We start from the raw sequence: 21,338 nt of genomic DNA, 5'->3' as shown, positions 1-21,338 counted from the left end.
CGGTAGAACGTCCGCATAGGGCCATGTTTTTACCTCCACTGTCACGTGGCTGAATGTGTATAAGGCTGGGTGGCATCATTCAAACACAGCCAAATTGTCACACTAGCTGTGTATCTCTATCAAAGTGGACATACGTCCTCACCTCGGTGGCGATTAAAACGATTTCGCCCCCGGGTGGGCTCGAACCACCAACCTTTCGGTTAACAGCCGAACGCGCTAGCCGATTGCGCCACGGAGGCCTTAACTTTCGGTCACTTCTGCTCTCTTCATCAATGCAACTCGTGTACTTTTCGCAGGCACCTCGCAGAATGGTAGTATCTGCTTACGCCTCTTCACATGGATAACGTGCATGCACACTGTAGTGGGGCTCATAAACGAATGACATCGCCAAGCATGACATTATACTACAAAATGCATACAAAACAGTGTTCCGCCTACACATCCAGTAAACCTCTGATGCAAGTAGAGCACTCTTTATCGGTTGTAGAACTTCCCCTTCATTCAGTGCACTGCCATCTGTTAGATGCTGCTCGAGCTAGCTCTGCTCTCAGCAGCAAAGTTAAAAAAATGAATGCCTTCTGTGAGGGTCGAACTCACGACCCCTGGTTTACGAGACCAGTGCTCTACCACTGAGCTAAGAAGGCCGCAGCTTTGCGTTCGTGAGCTACTCCCGACTTGTCACGTCATCATACTGAATCTTACAGCCCTCGACCAGATATCGGATTTGACACACAGATGCTGCTGGAGGTGTCCACCTTACCGTTTTCCAACTCTCTTCACTGTTTCACCCTTACGATCGACGACGAGCGTCAAGCCACCAAAGGTTTGCGGTCTGCGCAAAACTTGACCTAGTGCACAGCTTGTGGGATAGCGTGGCTCTACTGTGAAACGCGCCTTTCGACTCCTCTCTCTGGCTACATCGTCCACAGTGGCACTGGGGGCTTCATGTAAGGCGACTGCACGCCGCTCGGCCAACAGCGGCCTACTGCAGACCGACACTTAAGAGACGCCAAATGCAGATCGACATCGAGAGAGAGGCCCTGTCATATGGCACTCGCGGTGTATACGCCGAAATGAAATGTAAATAATACATCTTTTGTAGTGGTCGTCGCTCTACTGCAGTGTCACACATGCCGAATTAAGAGGAAAACGGTAGAACGTCCGCATAGGGCCATGTTTTTACCTCCACTGTCACGTGGCTGAATGTGTATAAGGCTGGGTGGCATCATTCAAACACAGCCAAATTGTCACACTGGCTGTGTATCTCTATCAAAGTGGACATACGTCCTCACCTCGGTGGCGATTAAAACGATTTCGCCCCCGGGTGGGCTCGAACCACCAACCTTTCGGTTAACAGCCGAACGCGCTAGCCGATTGCGCCACGGAGGCCTTAACTTTCGGTCACTTCTGCTCTCTTCATCAATGCAACTCGTGTACTTTTCGCAGGCACCTCGCAGAATGGTAGTATCTGCTTACGCCTCTTCACATGGATAACGTGCATGCACACTGTAGTGGGGCTCATAAACGAATGACATCGCCAAGCATGACATTATACTACAAAATGCATACAAAACAGTGTTCCGCCTACACATCCAGTAAACCTCTGATGCAAGTAGAGCACTCTTTATCGGTTGTAGAACTTCCCCTTCATTCAGTGCACTGCCATCTGTTAGATGCTGCTCGAGCTAGCTCTGCTCTCAGCAGCAAAGTTAAAAAAATGAATGCCTTCTGTGAGGGTCGAACTCACGACCCCTGGTTTACGAGACCAGTGCTCTACCACTGAGCTAAGAAGGCCGCAGCTTTGCGTTCGTGAGCTACTCCCGACTTGTCACGTCATCATACTGAATCTTACAGCCCTCGACCAGATATCGGATTTGACACACAGATGCTGCTGGAGGTGTCCACCTTACCGTTTTCCAACTCTCTTCACTGTTTCACCCTTACGATCGACGACGAGCGTCAAGCCACCAAAGGTTTGCGGTCTGCGCAAAACTTGACCTAGTGCACAGCTTGTGGGATAGCGTGGCTCTACTGTGAAACGCGCCTTTCGACTCCTCTCTCTGGCTACATCGTCCACAGTGGCACTGGGGGCTTCATGTAAGGCGACTGCACGCCGCTCGGCCAACAGCGGCCTACTGCAGACCGACACTTAAGAGACGCCAAATGCAGATCGACATCGAGAGAGAGGCCCTGTCATATGGCACTCGCGGTGTATACGCCGAAATGAAATGTAAATAATACATCTTTTGTAGTGGTCGTCGCTCTACTGCAGTGTCACACATGCCGAATTAAGAGGAAAACGGTAGAACGTCCGCATAGGGCCATGTTTTTACCTCCACTGTCACGTGGCTGAATGTGTATAAGGCTGGGTGGCATCATTCAAACACAGCCAAATTGTCACACTGGCTGTGTATCTCTATCAAAGTGGACATACGTCCTCACCTCGGTGGCGATTAAAACGATTTCGCCCCCGGGTGGGCTCGAACCACCAACCTTTCGGTTAACAGCCGAACGCGCTAGCCGATTGCGCCACGGAGGCCTTAACTTTCGGTCACTTCTGCTCTCTTCATCAATGCAACTCGTGTACTTTTCGCAGGCACCTCGCAGAATGGTAGTATCTGCTTACGCCTCTTCACATGGATAACGTGCATGCACACTGTAGTGGGGCTCATAAACGAATGACATCGCCAAGCATGACATTATACTACAAAATGCATACAAAACAGTGTTCCGCCTACACATCCAGTAAACCTCTGATGCAAGTAGAGCACTCTTTATCGGTTGTAGAACTTCCCCTTCATTCAGTGCACTGCCATCTGTTAGATGCTGCTCGAGCTAGCTCTGCTCTCAGCAGCAAAGTTAAAAAAATGAATGCCTTCTGTGAGGGTCGAACTCACGACCCCTGGTTTACGAGACCAGTGCTCTACCACTGAGCTAAGAAGGCCGCAGCTTTGCGTTCGTGAGCTACTCCCGACTTGTCACGTCATCATACTGAATCTTACAGCCCTCGACCAGATATCGGATTTGACACACAGATGCTGCTGGAGGTGTCCACCTTACCGTTTTCCAACTCTCTTCACTGTTTCACCCTTACGATCGACGACGAGCGTCAAGCCACCAAAGGTTTGCGGTCTGCGCAAAACTTGACCTAGTGCACAGCTTGTGGGATAGCGTGGCTCTACTGTGAAACGCGCCTTTCGACTCCTCTCTCTGGCTACATCGTCCACAGTGGCACTGGGGGCTTCATGTAAGGCGACTGCACGCCGCTCGGCCAACAGCGGCCTACTGCAGACCGACACTTAAGAGACGCCAAATGCAGATCGACATCGAGAGAGAGGCCCTGTCATATGGCACTCGCGGTGTATACGCCGAAATGAAATGTAAATAATACATCTTTTGTAGTGGTCGTCGCTCTACTGCAGTGTCACACATGCCGAATTAATAGGAAAACGGTAGAACGTCCGCATAGGGCCATGTTTTTACCTCCACTGTCACGTGGCTGAATGTGTATAAGGCTGGGTGGCATCATTCAAACACAGCCAAATTGTCACACTAGCTGTGTATCTCTATCAAAGTGGACATACGTCCTCACCTCGGTGGCGATTAAAACGATTTCGCCCCCGGGTGGGCTCGAACCACCAACCTTTCGGTTAACAGCCGAACGCGCTAGCCGATTGCGCCACGGAGGCCTTAACTTTCGGTCACTTCTGCTCTCTTCATCAATGCAACTCGTGTACTTTTCGCAGGCACCTCGCAGAATGGTAGTATCTGCTTACGCCTCTTCACATGGATAACGTGCATGCACACTGTAGTGGGGCTCATAAACGAATGACATCGCCAAGCATGACATTATACTACAAAATGCATACAAAACAGTGTTCCGCCTACACATCCAGTAAACCTCTGATGCAAGTAGAGCACTCTTTATCGGTTGTAGAACTTCCCCTTCATTCAGTGCACTGCCATCTGTTAGATGCTGCTCGAGCTAGCTCTGCTCTCAGCAGCAAAGTTAAAAAAATGAATGCCTTCTGTGAGGGTCGAACTCACGACCCCTGGTTTACGAGACCAGTGCTCTACCACTGAGCTAAGAAGGCCGCAGCTTTGCGTTCGTGAGCTACTCCCGACTTGTCACGTCATCATACTGAATCTTACAGCCCTCGACCAGATATCGGATTTGACACACAGATGCTGCTGGAGGTGTCCACCTTACCGTTTTCCAACTCTCTTCACTGTTTCACCCTTACGATCGACGACGAGCGTCAAGCCACCAAAGGTTTGCGGTCTGCGCAAAACTTGACCTAGTGCACAGCTTGTGGGATGGCGTGGCTCTACTGTGAAACGCGCCTTTCGACTCCTCTCTCTGGCTACATCGTCCACAGTGGCACTGGGGGCTTCATGTAAGGCGCTACTGTGAAACGCGCCTTTCGACTCCTCTCTCTGGCTACATCGTCCACAGTGGCACTGGGGGCTTCATGTAAGGCGACTGCACGCCGCTCGGCCAACAGCGGCCTACTGCAGACCGACACTTAAGAGACGCCAAATGCAGATCGACATCGAGAGAGAGGCCCTGTCATATGGCACTCGCGGTGTATACGCCGAAATGAAATGTAAATAATACATCTTTTGTAGTGGTCGTCGCTCTACTGCAGTGTCACACATGCCGAATTAAGAGGAAAACGGTAGAACGTCCGCATAGGGCCATGTTTTTACCTCCACTGTCACGTGGCTGAATGTGTATAAGGCTGGGTGGCATCATTCAAACACAGCCAAATTGTCACACTGGCTGTGTATCTCTATCAAAGTGGACATACGTCCTCACCTCGGTGGCGATTAAAACGATTTCGCCCCCGGGTGGGCTCGAACCACCAACCTTTCGGTTAACAGCCGAACGCGCTAGCCGATTGCGCCACGGAGGCCTTAACTTTCGGTCACTTCTGCTCTCTTCATCAATGCAACTCGTGTACTTTTCGCAGGCACCTCGCAGAATGGTAGTATCTGCTTACGCCTCTTCACATGGATAACGTGCATGCACACTGTAGTGGGGCTCATAAACGAATGACATCGCCAAGCATGACATTATACTACAAAATGCATACAAAACAGTGTTCCGCCTACACATCCAGTAAACCTCTGATGCAAGTAGAGCACTCTTTATCGGTTGTAGAACTTCCCCTTCATTCAGTGCACTGCCATCTGTTAGATGCTGCTCGAGCTAGCTCTGCTCTCAGCAGCAAAGTTAAAAAAATGAATGCCTTCTGTGAGGGTCGAACTCACGACCCCTGGTTTACGAGACCAGTGCTCTACCACTGAGCTAAGAAGGCCGCAGCTTTGCGTTCGTGAGCTACTCCCGACTTGTCACGTCATCATACTGAATCTTACAGCCCTCGACCAGATATCGGATTTGACACACAGATGCTGCTGGAGGTGTCCACCTTACCGTTTTCCAACTCTCTTCACTGTTTCACCCTTACGATCGACGACGAGCGTCAAGCCACCAAAGGTTTGCGGTCTGCGCAAAACTTGACCTAGTGCACAGCTTGTGGGATAGCGTGGCTCTACTGTGAAACGCGCCTTTCGACTCCTCTCTCTGGCTACATCGTCCACAGTGGCACTGGGGGCTTCATGTAAGGCGACTGCACGCCGCTCGGCCAACAGCGGCCTACTGCAGACCGACACTTAAGAGACGCCAAATGCAGATCGACATCGAGAGAGAGGCCCTGTCATATGGCACTCGCGGTGTATACGCCGAAATGAAATGTAAATAATACATCTTTTGTAGTGGTCGTCGCTCTACTGCAGTGTCACACATGCCGAATTAATAGGAAAACGGTAGAACGTCCGCATAGGGCCATGTTTTTACCTCCACTGTCACGTGGCTGAATGTGTATAAGGCTGGGTGGCATCATTCAAACACAGCCAAATTGTCACACTAGCTGTGTATCTCTATCAAAGTGGACATACGTCCTCACCTCGGTGGCGATTAAAACGATTTCGCCCCCGGGTGGGCTCGAACCACCAACCTTTCGGTTAACAGCCGAACGCGCTAGCCGATTGCGCCACGGAGGCCTTAACTTTCGGTCACTTCTGCTCTCTTCATCAATGCAACTCGTGTACTTTTCGCAGGCACCTCGCAGAATGGTAGTATCTGCTTACGCCTCTTCACATGGATAACGTGCATGCACACTGTAGTGGGGCTCATAAACGAATGACATCGCCAAGCATGACATTATACTACAAAATGCATACAAAACAGTGTTCCGCCTACACATCCAGTAAACCTCTGATGCAAGTAGAGCACTCTTTATCGGTTGTAGAACTTCCCCTTCATTCAGTGCACTGCCATCTGTTAGATGCTGCTCGAGCTAGCTCTGCTCTCAGCAGCAAAGTTAAAAAAATGAATGCCTTCTGTGAGGGTCGAACTCACGACCCCTGGTTTACGAGACCAGTGCTCTACCACTGAGCTAAGAAGGCCGCAGCTTTGCGTTCGTGAGCTACTCCCGACTTGTCACGTCATCATACTGAATCTTACAGCCCTCGACCAGATATCGGATTTGACACACAGATGCTGCTGGAGGTGTCCACCTTACCGTTTTCCAACTCTCTTCACTGTTTCACCCTTACGATCGACGACGAGCGTCAAGCCACCAAAGGTTTGCGGTCTGCGCAAAACTTGACCTAGTGCACAGCTTGTGGGATAGCGTGGCTCTACTGTGAAACGCGCCTTTCGACTCCTCTCTCTGGCTACATCGTCCACAGTGGCACTGGGGGCTTCATGTAAGGCGACTGCACGCCGCTCGGCCAACAGCGGCCTACTGCAGACCGACACTTAAGAGACGCCAAATGCAGATCGACATCGAGAGAGAGGCCCTGTCATATGGCACTCGCGGTGTATACGCCGAAATGAAATGTAAATAATACATCTTTTGTAGTGGTCGTCGCTCTACTGCAGTGTCACACATGCCGAATTAAGAGGAAAACGGTAGAACGTCCGCATAGGGCCATGTTTTTACCTCCACTGTCACGTGGCTGAATGTGTATAAGGCTGGGTGGCATCATTCAAACACAGCCAAATTGTCACACTGGCTGTGTATCTCTATCAAAGTGGACATACGTCCTCACCTCGGTGGCGATTAAAACGATTTCGCCCCCGGGTGGGCTCGAACCACCAACCTTTCGGTTAACAGCCGAACGCGCTAGCCGATTGCGCCACGGAGGCCTTAACTTTCGGTCACTTCTGCTCTCTTCATCAATGCAACTCGTGTACTTTTCGCAGGCACCTCGCAGAATGGTAGTATCTGCTTACGCCTCTTCACATGGATAACGTGCATGCACACTGTAGTGGGGCTCATAAACGAATGACATCGCCAAGCATGACATTATACTACAAAATGCATACAAAACAGTGTTCCGCCTACACATCCAGTAAACCTCTGATGCAAGTAGAGCACTCTTTATCGGTTGTAGAACTTCCCCTTCATTCAGTGCACTGCCATCTGTTAGATGCTGCTCGAGCTAGCTCTGCTCTCAGCAGCAAAGTTAAAAAAATGAATGCCTTCTGTGAGGGTCGAACTCACGACCCCTGGTTTACGAGACCAGTGCTCTACCACTGAGCTAAGAAGGCCGCAGCTTTGCGTTCGTGAGCTACTCCCGACTTGTCACGTCATCATACTGAATCTTACAGCCCTCGACCAGATATCGGATTTGACACACAGATGCTGCTGGAGGTGTCCACCTTACCGTTTTCCAACTCTCTTCACTGTTTCACCCTTACGATCGACGACGAGCGTCAAGCCACCAAAGGTTTGCGGTCTGCGCAAAACTTGACCTAGTGCACAGCTTGTGGGATAGCGTGGCTCTACTGTGAAACGCGCCTTTCGACTCCTCTCTCTGGCTACATCGTCCACAGTGGCACTGGGGGCTTCATGTAAGGCGACTGCACGCCGCTCGGCCAACAGCGGCCTACTGCAGACCGACACTTAAGAGACGCCAAATGCAGATCGACATCGAGAGAGAGGCCCTGTCATATGGCACTCGCGGTGTATACGCCGAAATGAAATGTAAATAATACATCTTTTGTAGTGGTCGTCGCTCTACTGCAGTGTCACACATGCCGAATTAAGAGGAAAACGGTAGAACGTCCGCATAGGGCCATGTTTTTACCTCCACTGTCACGTGGCTGAATGTGTATAAGGCTGGGTGGCATCATTCAAACACAGCCAAATTGTCACACTGGCTGTGTATCTCTATCAAAGTGGACATACGTCCTCACCTCGGTGGCGATTAAAACGATTTCGCCCCCGGGTGGGCTCGAACCACCAACCTTTCGGTTAACAGCCGAACGCGCTAGCCGATTGCGCCACGGAGGCCTTAACTTTCGGTCACTTCTGCTCTCTTCATCAATGCAACTCGTGTACTTTTCGCAGGCACCTCGCAGAATGGTAGTATCTGCTTACGCCTCTTCACATGGATAACGTGCATGCACACTGTAGTGGGGCTCATAAACGAATGACATCGCCAAGCATGACATTATACTACAAAATGCATACAAAACAGTGTTCCGCCTACACATCCAGTAAACCTCTGATGCAAGTAGAGCACTCTTTATCGGTTGTAGAACTTCCCCTTCATTCAGTGCACTGCCATCTGTTAGATGCTGCTCGAGCTAGCTCTGCTCTCAGCAGCAAAGTTAAAAAAATGAATGCCTTCTGTGAGGGTCGAACTCACGACCCCTGGTTTACGAGACCAGTGCTCTACCACTGAGCTAAGAAGGCCGCAGCTTTGCGTTCGTGAGCTACTCCCGACTTGTCACGTCATCATACTGAATCTTACAGCCCTCGACCAGATATCGGATTTGACACACAGATGCTGCTGGAGGTGTCCACCTTACCGTTTTCCAACTCTCTTCACTGTTTCACCCTTACGATCGACGACGAGCGTCAAGCCACCAAAGGTTTGCGGTCTGCGCAAAACTTGACCTAGTGCACAGCTTGTGGGATAGCGTGGCTCTACTGTGAAACGCGCCTTTCGACTCCTCTCTCTGGCTACATCGTCCACAGTGGCACTGGGGGCTTCATGTAAGGCGACTGCACGCCGCTCGGCCAACAGCGGCCTACTGCAGACCGACACTTAAGAGACGCCAAATGCAGATCGACATCGAGAGAGAGGCCCTGTCATATGGCACTCGCGGTGTATACGCCGAAATGAAATGTAAATAATACATCTTTTGTAGTGGTCGTCGCTCTACTGCAGTGTCACACATGCCGAATTAATAGGAAAACGGTAGAACGTCCGCATAGGGCCATGTTTTTACCTCCACTGTCACGTGGCTGAATGTGTATAAGGCTGGGTGGCATCATTCAAACACAGCCAAATTGTCACACTAGCTGTGTATCTCTATCAAAGTGGACATACGTCCTCACCTCGGTGGCGATTAAAACGATTTCGCCCCCGGGTGGGCTCGAACCACCAACCTTTCGGTTAACAGCCGAACGCGCTAGCCGATTGCGCCACGGAGGCCTTAACTTTCGGTCACTTCTGCTCTCTTCATCAATGCAACTCGTGTACTTTTCGCAGGCACCTCGCAGAATGGTAGTATCTGCTTACGCCTCTTCACATGGATAACGTGCATGCACACTGTAGTGGGGCTCATAAACGAATGACATCGCCAAGCATGACATTATACTACAAAATGCATACAAAACAGTGTTCCGCCTACACATCCAGTAAACCTCTGATGCAAGTAGAGCACTCTTTATCGGTTGTAGAACTTCCCCTTCATTCAGTGCACTGCCATCTGTTAGATGCTGCTCGAGCTAGCTCTGCTCTCAGCAGCAAAGTTAAAAAAATGAATGCCTTCTGTGAGGGTCGAACTCACGACCCCTGGTTTACGAGACCAGTGCTCTACCACTGAGCTAAGAAGGCCGCAGCTTTGCGTTCGTGAGCTACTCCCGACTTGTCACGTCATCATACTGAATCTTACAGCCCTCGACCAGATATCGGATTTGACACACAGATGCTGCTGGAGGTGTCCACCTTACCGTTTTCCAACTCTCTTCACTGTTTCACCCTTACGATCGACGACGAGCGTCAAGCCACCAAAGGTTTGCGGTCTGCGCAAAACTTGACCTAGTGCACAGCTTGTGGGATGGCGTGGCTCTACTGTGAAACGCGCCTTTCGACTCCTCTCTCTGGCTACATCGTCCACAGTGGCACTGGGGGCTTCATGTAAGGCGCTACTGTGAAACGCGCCTTTCGACTCCTCTCTCTGGCTACATCGTCCACAGTGGCACTGGGGGCTTCATGTAAGGCGACTGCACGCCGCTCGGCCAACAGCGGCCTACTGCAGACCGACACTTAAGAGACGCCAAATGCAGATCGACATCGAGAGAGAGGCCCTGTCATATGGCACTCGCGGTGTATACGCCGAAATGAAATGTAAATAATACATCTTTTGTAGTGGTCGTCGCTCTACTGCAGTGTCACACATGCCGAATTAAGAGGAAAACGGTAGAACGTCCGCATAGGGCCATGTTTTTACCTCCACTGTCACGTGGCTGAATGTGTATAAGGCTGGGTGGCATCATTCAAACACAGCCAAATTGTCACACTGGCTGTGTATCTCTATCAAAGTGGACATACGTCCTCACCTCGGTGGCGATTAAAACGATTTCGCCCCCGGGTGGGCTCGAACCACCAACCTTTCGGTTAACAGCCGAACGCGCTAGCCGATTGCGCCACGGAGGCCTTAACTTTCGGTCACTTCTGCTCTCTTCATCAATGCAACTCGTGTACTTTTCGCAGGCACCTCGCAGAATGGTAGTATCTGCTTACGCCTCTTCACATGGATAACGTGCATGCACACTGTAGTGGGGCTCATAAACGAATGACATCGCCAAGCATGACATTATACTACAAAATGCATACAAAACAGTGTTCCGCCTACACATCCAGTAAACCTCTGATGCAAGTAGAGCACTCTTTATCGGTTGTAGAACTTCCCCTTCATTCAGTGCACTGCCATCTGTTAGATGCTGCTCGAGCTAGCTCTGCTCTCAGCAGCAAAGTTAAAAAAATGAATGCCTTCTGTGAGGGTCGAACTCACGACCCCTGGTTTACGAGACCAGTGCTCTACCACTGAGCTAAGAAGGCCGCAGCTTTGCGTTCGTGAGCTACTCCCGACTTGTCACGTCATCATACTGAATCTTACAGCCCTCGACCAGATATCGGATTTGACACACAGATGCTGCTGGAGGTGTCCACCTTACCGTTTTCCAACTCTCTTCACTGTTTCACCCTTACGATCGACGACGAGCGTCAAGCCACCAAAGGTTTGCGGTCTGCGCAAAACTTGACCTAGTGCACAGCTTGTGGGATAGCGTGGCTCTACTGTGAAACGCGCCTTTCGACTCCTCTCTCTGGCTACATCGTCCACAGTGGCACTGGGGGCTTCATGTAAGGCGACTGCACGCCGCTCGGCCAACAGCGGCCTACTGCAGACCGACACTTAAGAGACGCCAAATGCAGATCGACATCGAGAGAGAGGCCCTGTCATATGGCACTCGCGGTGTATACGCCGAAATGAAATGTAAATAATACATCTTTTGTAGTGGTCGTCGCTCTACTGCAGTGTCACACATGCCGAATTAATAGGAAAACGGTACTATGGAGAAAATAACGTGGATAACGATTTAAACTAAAGCAGCAATTATAAGTAAAATGAAATTCAAGCAAAATGATAAATACAAATGCTGACTGTAATAACATGGACCAAAAACATATGACTAAATGGAAGCTGTTGAATAAAAACTAATAAATAACAATAACCAAAATTACATGAACAAGAATTCCACGTGGAAAAAAGACCGAACGCGCTAGCCGATTGCGCCACGGAGGCCTTAACTTTCGGTCACTTCTGCTCTCTTCATCAATGCAACTCGTGTACTTTTCGCAGGCACCTCGCAGAATGGTAGTATCTGCTTACGCCTCTTCACATGGATAACGTGCATGCACACTGTAGTGGGGCTCATAAACGAATGACATCGCCAAGCATGACATTATACTACAAAATGCATACAAAACAGTGTTCCGCCTACACATCCAGTAAACCTCTGATGCAAGTAGAGCACTCTTTATCGGTTGTAGAACTTCCCCTTCATTCAGTGCACTGCCATCTGTTAGATGCTGCTCGAGCTAGCTCTGCTCTCAGCAGCAAAGTTAAAAAAATGAATGCCTTCTGTGAGGGTCGAACTCACGACCCCTGGTTTACGAGACCAGTGCTCTACCACTGAGCTAAGAAGGCCGCAGCTTTGCGTTCGTGAGCTACTCCCGACTTGTCACGTCATCATACTGAATCTTACAGCCCTCGACCAGATATCGGATTTGACACACAGATGCTGCTGGAGGTGTCCACCTTACCGTTTTCCAACTCTCTTCACTGTTTCACCCTTACGATCGACGACGAGCGTCAAGCCACCAAAGGTTTGCGGTCTGCGCAAAACTTGACCTAGTGCACAGCTTGTGGGATAGCGTGGCTCTACTGTGAAACGCGCCTTTCGACTCCTCTCTCTGGCTACATCGTCCACAGTGGCACTGGGGGCTTCATGTAAGGCGACTGCACGCCGCTCGGCCAACAGCGGCCTACTGCAGACCGACACTTAAGAGACGCCAAATGCAGATCGACATCGAGAGAGAGGCCCTGTCATATGGCACTCGCGGTGTATACGCCGAAATGAAATGTAAATAATACATCTTTTGTAGTGGTCGTCGCTCTACTGCAGTGTCACACATGCCGAATTAAGAGGAAAACGGTAGAACGTCCGCATAGGGCCATGTTTTTACCTCCACTGTCACGTGGCTGAATGTGTATAAGGCTGGGTGGCATCATTCAAACACAGCCAAATTGTCACACTGGCTGTGTATCTCTATCAAAGTGGACATACGTCCTCACCTCGGTGGCGATTAAAACGATTTCGCCCCCGGGTGGGCTCGAACCACCAACCTTTCGGTTAACAGCCGAACGCGCTAGCCGATTGCGCCACGGAGGCCTTAACTTTCGGTCACTTCTGCTCTCTTCATCAATGCAACTCGTGTACTTTTCGCAGGCACCTCGCAGAATGGTAGTATCTGCTTACGCCTCTTCACATGGATAACGTGCATGCACACTGTAGTGGGGCTCATAAACGAATGACATCGCCAAGCATGACATTATACTACAAAATGCATACAAAACAGTGTTCCGCCTACACATCCAGTAAACCTCTGATGCAAGTAGAGCACTCTTTATCGGTTGTAGAACTTCCCCTTCATTCAGTGCACTGCCATCTGTTAGATGCTGCTCGAGCTAGCTCTGCTCTCAGCAGCAAAGTTAAAAAAATGAATGCCTTCTGTGAGGGTCGAACTCACGACCCCTGGTTTACGAGACCAGTGCTCTACCACTGAGCTAAGAAGGCCGCAGCTTTGCGTTCGTGAGCTACTCCCGACTTGTCACGTCATCATACTGAATCTTACAGCCCTCGACCAGATATCGGATTTGACACACAGATGCTGCTGGAGGTGTCCACCTTACCGTTTTCCAACTCTCTTCACTGTTTCACCCTTACGATCGACGACGAGCGTCAAGCCACCAAAGGTTTGCGGTCTGCGCAAAACTTGACCTAGTGCACAGCTTGTGGGATAGCGTGGCTCTACTGTGAAACGCGCCTTTCGACTCCTCTCTCTGGCTACATCGTCCACAGTGGCACTGGGGGCTTCATGTAAGGCGACTGCACGCCGCTCGGCCAACAGCGGCCTACTGCAGACCGACACTTAAGAGACGCCAAATGCAGATCGACATCGAGAGAGAGGCCCTGTCATATGGCACTCGCGGTGTATACGCCGAAATGAAATGTAAATAATACATCTTTTGTAGTGGTCGTCGCTCTACTGCAGTGTCACACATGCCGAATTAAGAGGAAAACGGTAGAACGTCCGCATAGGGCCATGTTTTTACCTCCACTGTCACGTGGCTGAATGTGTATAAGGCTGGGTGGCATCATTCAAACACAGCCAAATTGTCACACTGGCTGTGTATCTCTATCAAAGTGGACATACGTCCTCACCTCGGTGGCGATTAAAACGATTTCGCCCCCGGGTGGGCTCGAACCACCAACCTTTCGGTTAACAGCCGAACGCGCTAGCCGATTGCGCCACGGAGGCCTTAACTTTCGGTCACTTCTGCTCTCTTCATCAATGCAACTCGTGTACTTTTCGCAGGCACCTCGCAGAATGGTAGTATCTGCTTACGCCTCTTCACATGGATAACGTGCATGCACACTGTAGTGGGGCTCATAAACGAATGACATCGCCAAGCATGACATTATACTACAAAATGCATACAAAACAGTGTTCCGCCTACACATCCAGTAAACCTCTGATGCAAGTAGAGCACTCTTTATCGGTTGTAGAACTTCCCCTTCATTCAGTGCACTGCCATCTGTTAGATGCTGCTCGAGCTAGCTCTGCTCTCAGCAGCAAAGTTAAAAAAATGAATGCCTTCTGTGAGGGTCGAACTCACGACCCCTGGTTTACGAGACCAGTGCTCTACCACTGAGCTAAGAAGGCCGCAGCTTTGCGTTCGTGAGCTACTCCCGACTTGTCACGTCATCATACTGAATCTTACAGCCCTCGACCAGATATCGGATTTGACACACAGATGCTGCTGGAGGTGTCCACCTTACCGTTTTCCAACTCTCTTCACTGTTTCACCCTTACGATCGACGACGAGCGTCAAGCCACCAAAGGTTTGCGGTCTGCGCAAAACTTGACCTAGTGCACAGCTTGTGGGATAGCGTGGCTCTACTGTGAAACGCGCCTTTCGACTCCTCTCTCTGGCTACATCGTCCACAGTGGCACTGGGGGCTTCATGTAAGGCGACTGCACGCCGCTCGGCCAACAGCGGCCTACTGCAGACCGACACTTAAGAGACGCCAAATGCAGATCGACATCGAGAGAGAGGCCCTGTCATATGGCACTCGCGGTGTATACGCCGAAATGAAATGTAAATAATACATCTTTTGTAGTGGTCGTCGCTCTACTGCAGTGTCACACATGCCGAATTAATAGGAAAACGGTAGAACGTCCGCATAGGGCCATGTTTTTACCTCCACTGTCACGTGGCTGAATGTGTATAAGGCTGGGTGGCATCATTCAAACACAGCCAAATTGTCACACTAGCTGTGTATCTCTATCAAAGTGGACATACGTCCTCACCTCGGTGGCGATTAAAACGATTTCGCCCCCGGGTGGGCTCGAACCACCAACCTTTCGGTTAACAGCCGAACGCGCTAGCCGATTGCGCCACGGAGGCCTTAACTTTCGGTCACTTCTGCTCTCTTCATCAATGCAACTCGTGTACTTTTCGCAGGCACCTCGCAGAATGGTAGTATCTGCTTACGCCTCTTCACATGGATAACGTGCATGCACACTGTAGTGGGGCTCATAAACGAATGACATCGCCAAGCATGACATTATACTACAAAATGCATACAAAACAGTGTTCCGCCTACACATCCAGTAAACCTCTGATGCAAGTAGAGCACTCTTTATCGGTTGTAGAACTTCCCCTTCATTCAGTGCACTGCCATCTGTTAGATGCTGCTCGAGCTAGCTCTGCTCTCAGCAGCAAAGTTAAAAAAATGAATGCCTTCTGTGAGGGTCGAACTCACGACCCCTGGTTTACGAGACCAGTGCTCTACCACTGAGCTAAGAAGGCCGCAGCTTTGCGTTCGTGAGCTACTCCCGACTTGTCACGTCATCATACTGAATCTTACAGCCCTCGACCAGATATCGGATTTGACACACAGATGCTGCTGGAGGTGTCCACCTTACCGTTTTCCAACTCTCTTCACTGTTTCACCCTTACGATCGACGACGAGCGTCAAGCCACCAAAGGTTTGCGGTCTGCGCAAAACTTGACCTAGTGCACAGCTTGTGGGATAGCGTGGCTCTACTGTGAAACGCGCCTTTCGACTCCTCTCTCTGGCTACATCGTCCACAGTGGCACTGGGGGCTTCATGTAAGGCGACTGCACGCCGCTCGGCCAACAGCGGCCTACTGCAGACCGACACTTAAGAGACGCCAAATGCAGATCGACATCGAGAGAGAGGCCCTGTCATATGGCACTCGCGGTGTATACGCCGAAATGAAATGTAAATAATACATCTTTTGTAGTGGTCGTCGCTCTACTGCAGTGTCACACATGCCGAATTAAGAGGAAAACGGTAGAACGTCCGCATAGGGCCATGTTTTTACCTCCACTGTCACGTGGCTGAATGTGTATAAGGCTGGGTGGCATCATTCAAACACAGCCAAATTGTCACACTGGCTGTGTATCTCTATCAAAGTGGACATACGTCCTCACCTCGGTGGCGATTAAAACGATTTCGCCCCCGGGTGGGCTCGAACCACCAACCTTTCGGTTAACAGCCGAACGCGCTAGCCGATTGCGCCACGGAGGCCTTAACTTTCGGTCACTTCTGCTCTCTTCATCAATGCAACTCGTGTACTTTTCGCAGGCACCTCGCAGAATGGTAGTATCTGCTTACGCCTCTTCACATGGATAACGTGCATGCACACTGTAGTGGGGCTCATAAACGAATGACATCGCCAAGCATGACATTATACTACAAAATGCATACAAAACAGTGTTCCGCCTACACATCCAGTAAACCTCTGATGCAAGTAGAGCACTCTTTATCGGTTGTAGAACTTCCCCTTCATTCAGTGCACTGCCATCTGTTAGATGCTGCTCGAGCTAGCTCTGCTCTCAGCAGCAAAGTTAAAAAAATGAATGCCTTCTGTGAGGGTCGAACTCACGACCCCTGGTTTACGAGACCAGTGCTCTACCACTGAGCTAAGAAGGCCGCAGCTTTGCGTTCGTGAGCTACTCCCGACTTGTCACGTCATCATACTGAATCTTACAGCCCTCGACCAGATATCGGATTTGACACACAGATGCTGCTGGAGGTGTCCACCTTACCGTTTTCCAACTCTCTTCACTGTTTCACCCTTACGATCGACGACGAGCGTCAAGCCACCAAAGGTTTGCGGTCTGCGCAAAACTTGACCTAGTGCACAGCTTGTGGGATAGCGTGGCTCTACTGTGAAACGCGCCTTTCGACTCCTCTCTCTGGCTACATCGTCCACAGTGGCACTGGGGGCTTCATGTAAGGCGACTGCACGCCGCTCGGCCAACAGCGGCCTACTGCAGACCGACACTTAAGAGACGCCAAATGCAGATCGACATCGAGAGAGAGGCCCTGTCATATGGCACTCGCGGTGTATACGCCGAAATGAAATGTAAATAATACATCTTTTGTAGTGGTCGTCGCTCTACTGCAGTGTCACACATGCCGAATTAATAGGAAAACGGTAGAACGTCCGCATAGGGCCATGTTTTTACCTCCACTGTCACGTGGCTGAATGTGTATAAGGCTGGGTGGCATCATTCAAACACAGCCAAATTGTCACACTAGCTGTGTATCTCTATCAAAGTGGACATACGTCCTCACCTCGGTGGCGATTAAAACGATTTCGCCCCCGGGTGGGCTCGAACCACCAACCTTTCGGTTAACAGCCGAACGCGCTAGCCGATTGCGCCACGGAGGCCTTAACTTTCGGTCACTTCTGCTCTCTTCATCAATGCAACTCGTGTACTTTTCGCAGGCACCTCGCAGAATGGTAGTATCTGCTTACGCCTCTTCACATGGATAACGTGCATGCACACTGTAGTGGGGCTCATAAACGAATGACATCGCCAAGCATGACATTATACTACAAAATGCATACAAAACAGTGTTCCGCCTACACATCCAGTAAACCTCTGATGCAAGTAGAGCACTCTTTATCGGTTGTAGAACTTCCCCTTCATTCAGTGCACTGCCATCTGTTAGATGCTGCTCGAGCTAGCTCTGCTCTCAGCAGCAAAGTTAAAAAAATGAATGCCTTCTGTGAGGGTCGAACTCACGACCCCTGGTTTACGAGACCAGTGCTCTACCACTGAGCTAAGAAGGCCGCAGCTTTGCGTTCGTGAGCTACTCCCGACTTGTCACGTCATCATACTGAATCTTACAGCCCTCGACCAGATATCGGATTTGACACACAGATGCTGCTGGAGGTGTCCACCTTACCGTTTTCCAACTCTCTTCACTGTTTCACCCTTACGATCGACGACGAGCGTCAAGCCACCAAAGGTTTGCGGTCTGCGCAAAACTTGACCTAGTGCACAGCTTGTGGGATAGCGTGGCTCTACTGTGAAACGCGCCTTTCGACTCCTCTCTCTGGCTACATCGTCCACAGTGGCACTGGGGGCTTCATGTAAGGCGACTGCACGCCGCTCGGCCAACAGCGGCCTACTGCAGACCGACACTTAAGAGACGCCAAATGCAGATCGACATCGAGAGAGAGGCCCTGTCATATGGCACTCGCGGTGTATACGCCGAAATGAAATGTAAATAATACATCTTTTGTAGTGGTCGTCGCTCTACTGCAGTGTCACACATGCCGAATTAAGAGGAAAACGGTAGAACGTCCGCATAGGGCCATGTTTTTACCTCCACTGTCACGTGGCTGAATGTGTATAAGGCTGGGTGGCATCATTCAAACACAGCCAAATTGTCACACTGGCTGTGTATCTCTATCAAAGTGGACATACGTCCTCACCTCGGTGGCGATTAAAACGATTTCGCCCCCGGGTGGGCTCGAACCACCAACCTTTCGGTTAACAGCCGAACGCGCTAGCCGATTGCGCCACGGAGGCCTTAACTTTCGGTCACTTCTGCTCTCTTCATCAATGCAACTCGTGTACTTTTCGCAGGCACCTCGCAGAATGGTAGTATCTGCTTACGCCTCTTCACATGGATAACGTGCATGCACACTGTAGTGGGGCTCATAAACGAATGACATCGCCAAGCATGACATTATACTACAAAATGCATACAAAACAGTGTTCCGCCTACACATCCAGTAAACCTCTGATGCAAGTAGAGCACTCTTTATCGGTTGTAGAACTTCCCCTTCATTCAGTGCACTGCCATCTGTTAGATGCTGCTCGAGCTAGCTCTGCTCTCAGCAGCAAAGTTAAAAAAATGAATGCCTTCTGTGAGGGTCGAACTCACGACCCCTGGTTTACGAGACCAGTGCTCTACCACTGAGCTAAGAAGGCCGCAGCTTTGCGTTCGTGAGCTACTCCCGACTTGTCACGTCATCATACTGAATCTTACAGCCCTCGACCAGATATCGGATTTGACACACAGATGCTGCTGGAGGTGTCCACCTTACCGTTTTCCAACTCTCTTCACTGTTTCACCCTTACGATCGACGACGAGCGTCAAGCCACCAAAGGTTTGCGGTCTGCGCAAAACTTGACCTAGTGCACAGCTTGTGGGATAGCGTGGCTCTACTGTGAAACGCGCCTTTCGACTCCTCTCTCTGGCTACATCGTCCACAGTGGCACTGGGGGCTTCATGTAAGGCGACTGCACGCCGCTCGGCCAACAGCGGCCTACTGCAGACCGACACTTAAGAGACGCCAAATGCAGATCGACATCGAGAGAGAGGCCCTGTCATATGGCACTCGCGGTGTATACGCCGAAATGAAATGTAAATAATACATCTTTTGTAGTGGTCGTCGCTCTACTGCAGTGTCACACATGCCGAATTAATAGGAAAACGGTAGAACGTCCGCATAGGGCCATGTTTTTACCTCCACTGTCACGTGGCTGAATGTGTATAAGGCTGGGTGGCATCATTCAAACACAGCCAAATTGTCACACTAGCTGTGTATCTCTATCAAAGTGGACATACGTCCTCACCTCGGTGGCGATTAAAACGATTTCGCCCCCGGGTGGGCTCGAACCACCAACCTTTCGGTTAACAGCCGAACGCGCTAGCCGATTGCGCCACGGAGGCCTTAACTTTCGGTCACTTCTGCTCTCTTCATCAATGCAACTCGTGTACTTTTCGCAGGCACCTCGCAGAATGGTAGTATCTGCTTACGCCTCTTCACATGGATAACGTGCATGCACACTGTAGTGGGGCTCATAAACGAATGACATCGCCAAGCATGACATTATACTACAAAATGCATACAAAACAGTGTTCCGCCTACACATCCAGTAAACCTCTGATGCAAGTAGAGCACTCTTTATCGGTTGTAGAACTTCCCCTTCATTCAGTGCACTGCCATCTGTTAGATGCTGCTCGAGCTAGCTCTGCTCTCAGCAGCAAAGTTAAAAAAATGAATGCCTTCTGTGAGGGTCGAACTCACGACCCCTGGTTTACGAGACCAGTGCTCTACCACTGAGCTAAGAAGGCCGCAGCTTTGCGTTCGTGAGCTACTCCCGACTTGTCACGTCATCATACTGAATCTTACAGCCCTCGACCAGATATCGGATTTGACACACAGATGCTGCTGGAGGTGTCCACCTTACCGTTTTCCAACTCTCTTCACTGTTTCACCCTTACGATCGACGACGAGCGTCAAGCCACCAAAGGTTTGCGGTCTGCGCAAAACTTGACCTAGTGCACAGCTTGTGGGATAGCGTGGCTCTACTGTGAAACGCGCCTTTCGACTCCTCTCTCTGGCTACATCGTCCACAGTGGCACTGGGGGCTTCATGTAAGGCGACTGCACGCCGCTCGGCCAACAGCGGCCTACTGCAGACCGACACTTAAGAGACGCCAAATGCAGATCGACATCGAGAGAGAGGCCCTGTCATATGGCACTCGCGGTGTATACGCCGAAATGAAATGTAAATAATACATCTTTTGTAGTGGTCGTCGCTCTACTGCAGTGTCACACATGCCGAATTAATAGGAAAACGGTAGAACGTCCGCATAGGGCCATGTTTTTACCTCCACTGTCACGTGGCTGAATGTGTATAAGGCTGGGTGGCATCATTCAAACACAGCCAAATTGTCACACTAGCTGTGTATCTCTATCAAAGTGGACATACGTCCTCACCTCGGTGGCGATTAAAACGATTTCGCCCCCGGGTGGGCTCGAACCACCAACCTTTCGGTTAACAGCCGAACGCGCTAGCCGATTGCGCCACGGAGGCCTTAACTTTCGGTCACTTCTGCTCTCTTCATCAATGCAACTCGTGTACTTTTCGCAGGCACCTCGCAGAATGGTAGTATCTGCTTACGCCTCTTCACATGGATAACGTGCATGCACACTGTAGTGGGGCTCATAAACGAATGACATCGCCAAGCATGACATTATACTACAAAATGCATACAAAACAGTGTTCCGCCTACACATCCAGTAAACCTCTGATGCAAGTAGAGCACTCTTTATCGGTTG

The 21,338-nt window shown here is 50.3% G+C and overlaps 36 non-coding genes across 36 annotated transcripts; all 36 read right to left on the bottom strand.

The window, feature by feature from the left end:
• Positions 1–165: 165 nt before the first annotated feature.
• Positions 166–239, bottom strand: Trnan-guu (transfer RNA asparagine (anticodon GUU)). The gene has a single exon. It is a non-coding gene; the product is annotated as a tRNA-Asn (tRNA).
• A 333-nt stretch (positions 240–572) lies between these two features.
• On the bottom strand, positions 573–644 carry Trnat-cgu (transfer RNA threonine (anticodon CGU)). The gene has a single exon. It is a non-coding gene; the product is annotated as a tRNA-Thr (tRNA).
• Positions 645–1,315: 671 nt separating this feature from the next.
• On the bottom strand, positions 1,316–1,389 carry Trnan-guu (transfer RNA asparagine (anticodon GUU)). Its single transcript has one exon. It is a non-coding gene; the product is annotated as a tRNA-Asn (tRNA).
• Positions 1,390–1,722: 333 nt separating this feature from the next.
• Trnat-cgu (transfer RNA threonine (anticodon CGU)) lies at positions 1,723–1,794 on the bottom strand. The gene has a single exon. It is a non-coding gene; the product is annotated as a tRNA-Thr (tRNA).
• A 671-nt stretch (positions 1,795–2,465) lies between these two features.
• On the bottom strand, positions 2,466–2,539 carry Trnan-guu (transfer RNA asparagine (anticodon GUU)). Its single transcript has one exon. It is a non-coding gene; the product is annotated as a tRNA-Asn (tRNA).
• Positions 2,540–2,872: 333 nt separating this feature from the next.
• Positions 2,873–2,944, bottom strand: Trnat-cgu (transfer RNA threonine (anticodon CGU)). The gene has a single exon. It is a non-coding gene; the product is annotated as a tRNA-Thr (tRNA).
• A 671-nt stretch (positions 2,945–3,615) lies between these two features.
• Positions 3,616–3,689, bottom strand: Trnan-guu (transfer RNA asparagine (anticodon GUU)). Its single transcript has one exon. It is a non-coding gene; the product is annotated as a tRNA-Asn (tRNA).
• A 333-nt stretch (positions 3,690–4,022) lies between these two features.
• Positions 4,023–4,094, bottom strand: Trnat-cgu (transfer RNA threonine (anticodon CGU)). The gene has a single exon. It is a non-coding gene; the product is annotated as a tRNA-Thr (tRNA).
• Positions 4,095–4,842: 748 nt separating this feature from the next.
• Positions 4,843–4,916, bottom strand: Trnan-guu (transfer RNA asparagine (anticodon GUU)). The gene has a single exon. It is a non-coding gene; the product is annotated as a tRNA-Asn (tRNA).
• A 333-nt stretch (positions 4,917–5,249) lies between these two features.
• Positions 5,250–5,321, bottom strand: Trnat-cgu (transfer RNA threonine (anticodon CGU)). Its single transcript has one exon. It is a non-coding gene; the product is annotated as a tRNA-Thr (tRNA).
• Positions 5,322–5,992: 671 nt separating this feature from the next.
• On the bottom strand, positions 5,993–6,066 carry Trnan-guu (transfer RNA asparagine (anticodon GUU)). Its single transcript has one exon. It is a non-coding gene; the product is annotated as a tRNA-Asn (tRNA).
• Positions 6,067–6,399: 333 nt separating this feature from the next.
• Positions 6,400–6,471, bottom strand: Trnat-cgu (transfer RNA threonine (anticodon CGU)). Its single transcript has one exon. It is a non-coding gene; the product is annotated as a tRNA-Thr (tRNA).
• A 671-nt stretch (positions 6,472–7,142) lies between these two features.
• Positions 7,143–7,216, bottom strand: Trnan-guu (transfer RNA asparagine (anticodon GUU)). Its single transcript has one exon. It is a non-coding gene; the product is annotated as a tRNA-Asn (tRNA).
• Positions 7,217–7,549: 333 nt separating this feature from the next.
• Trnat-cgu (transfer RNA threonine (anticodon CGU)) lies at positions 7,550–7,621 on the bottom strand. The gene has a single exon. It is a non-coding gene; the product is annotated as a tRNA-Thr (tRNA).
• A 671-nt stretch (positions 7,622–8,292) lies between these two features.
• Trnan-guu (transfer RNA asparagine (anticodon GUU)) lies at positions 8,293–8,366 on the bottom strand. Its single transcript has one exon. It is a non-coding gene; the product is annotated as a tRNA-Asn (tRNA).
• A 333-nt stretch (positions 8,367–8,699) lies between these two features.
• Positions 8,700–8,771, bottom strand: Trnat-cgu (transfer RNA threonine (anticodon CGU)). Its single transcript has one exon. It is a non-coding gene; the product is annotated as a tRNA-Thr (tRNA).
• Positions 8,772–9,442: 671 nt separating this feature from the next.
• On the bottom strand, positions 9,443–9,516 carry Trnan-guu (transfer RNA asparagine (anticodon GUU)). Its single transcript has one exon. It is a non-coding gene; the product is annotated as a tRNA-Asn (tRNA).
• A 333-nt stretch (positions 9,517–9,849) lies between these two features.
• Positions 9,850–9,921, bottom strand: Trnat-cgu (transfer RNA threonine (anticodon CGU)). Its single transcript has one exon. It is a non-coding gene; the product is annotated as a tRNA-Thr (tRNA).
• A 748-nt stretch (positions 9,922–10,669) lies between these two features.
• Positions 10,670–10,743, bottom strand: Trnan-guu (transfer RNA asparagine (anticodon GUU)). Its single transcript has one exon. It is a non-coding gene; the product is annotated as a tRNA-Asn (tRNA).
• Positions 10,744–11,076: 333 nt separating this feature from the next.
• Positions 11,077–11,148, bottom strand: Trnat-cgu (transfer RNA threonine (anticodon CGU)). Its single transcript has one exon. It is a non-coding gene; the product is annotated as a tRNA-Thr (tRNA).
• Positions 11,149–12,226: 1,078 nt separating this feature from the next.
• Positions 12,227–12,298, bottom strand: Trnat-cgu (transfer RNA threonine (anticodon CGU)). The gene has a single exon. It is a non-coding gene; the product is annotated as a tRNA-Thr (tRNA).
• Positions 12,299–12,969: 671 nt separating this feature from the next.
• Trnan-guu (transfer RNA asparagine (anticodon GUU)) lies at positions 12,970–13,043 on the bottom strand. Its single transcript has one exon. It is a non-coding gene; the product is annotated as a tRNA-Asn (tRNA).
• Positions 13,044–13,376: 333 nt separating this feature from the next.
• Positions 13,377–13,448, bottom strand: Trnat-cgu (transfer RNA threonine (anticodon CGU)). The gene has a single exon. It is a non-coding gene; the product is annotated as a tRNA-Thr (tRNA).
• Positions 13,449–14,119: 671 nt separating this feature from the next.
• Positions 14,120–14,193, bottom strand: Trnan-guu (transfer RNA asparagine (anticodon GUU)). The gene has a single exon. It is a non-coding gene; the product is annotated as a tRNA-Asn (tRNA).
• A 333-nt stretch (positions 14,194–14,526) lies between these two features.
• On the bottom strand, positions 14,527–14,598 carry Trnat-cgu (transfer RNA threonine (anticodon CGU)). Its single transcript has one exon. It is a non-coding gene; the product is annotated as a tRNA-Thr (tRNA).
• A 671-nt stretch (positions 14,599–15,269) lies between these two features.
• On the bottom strand, positions 15,270–15,343 carry Trnan-guu (transfer RNA asparagine (anticodon GUU)). The gene has a single exon. It is a non-coding gene; the product is annotated as a tRNA-Asn (tRNA).
• A 333-nt stretch (positions 15,344–15,676) lies between these two features.
• Positions 15,677–15,748, bottom strand: Trnat-cgu (transfer RNA threonine (anticodon CGU)). The gene has a single exon. It is a non-coding gene; the product is annotated as a tRNA-Thr (tRNA).
• Positions 15,749–16,419: 671 nt separating this feature from the next.
• On the bottom strand, positions 16,420–16,493 carry Trnan-guu (transfer RNA asparagine (anticodon GUU)). Its single transcript has one exon. It is a non-coding gene; the product is annotated as a tRNA-Asn (tRNA).
• Positions 16,494–16,826: 333 nt separating this feature from the next.
• Trnat-cgu (transfer RNA threonine (anticodon CGU)) lies at positions 16,827–16,898 on the bottom strand. Its single transcript has one exon. It is a non-coding gene; the product is annotated as a tRNA-Thr (tRNA).
• A 671-nt stretch (positions 16,899–17,569) lies between these two features.
• On the bottom strand, positions 17,570–17,643 carry Trnan-guu (transfer RNA asparagine (anticodon GUU)). Its single transcript has one exon. It is a non-coding gene; the product is annotated as a tRNA-Asn (tRNA).
• A 333-nt stretch (positions 17,644–17,976) lies between these two features.
• Trnat-cgu (transfer RNA threonine (anticodon CGU)) lies at positions 17,977–18,048 on the bottom strand. Its single transcript has one exon. It is a non-coding gene; the product is annotated as a tRNA-Thr (tRNA).
• A 671-nt stretch (positions 18,049–18,719) lies between these two features.
• On the bottom strand, positions 18,720–18,793 carry Trnan-guu (transfer RNA asparagine (anticodon GUU)). Its single transcript has one exon. It is a non-coding gene; the product is annotated as a tRNA-Asn (tRNA).
• A 333-nt stretch (positions 18,794–19,126) lies between these two features.
• On the bottom strand, positions 19,127–19,198 carry Trnat-cgu (transfer RNA threonine (anticodon CGU)). Its single transcript has one exon. It is a non-coding gene; the product is annotated as a tRNA-Thr (tRNA).
• A 671-nt stretch (positions 19,199–19,869) lies between these two features.
• Positions 19,870–19,943, bottom strand: Trnan-guu (transfer RNA asparagine (anticodon GUU)). Its single transcript has one exon. It is a non-coding gene; the product is annotated as a tRNA-Asn (tRNA).
• A 333-nt stretch (positions 19,944–20,276) lies between these two features.
• Trnat-cgu (transfer RNA threonine (anticodon CGU)) lies at positions 20,277–20,348 on the bottom strand. The gene has a single exon. It is a non-coding gene; the product is annotated as a tRNA-Thr (tRNA).
• A 671-nt stretch (positions 20,349–21,019) lies between these two features.
• Positions 21,020–21,093, bottom strand: Trnan-guu (transfer RNA asparagine (anticodon GUU)). The gene has a single exon. It is a non-coding gene; the product is annotated as a tRNA-Asn (tRNA).
• Between the last annotated feature and the right edge of the window lie 245 nt (positions 21,094–21,338).

This window comes from Schistocerca cancellata, chromosome 6, assembly GCF_023864275.1.
Source record: "Schistocerca cancellata isolate TAMUIC-IGC-003103 chromosome 6, iqSchCanc2.1, whole genome shotgun sequence".
In the NCBI taxonomy this organism is placed as follows: Eukaryota; Metazoa; Arthropoda; class Insecta; order Orthoptera; family Acrididae; genus Schistocerca; species Schistocerca cancellata.
The sequence above is the reverse complement of the archived record's forward strand: the minus strand, read 5'-3'. Positions and strand labels throughout refer to the sequence as shown.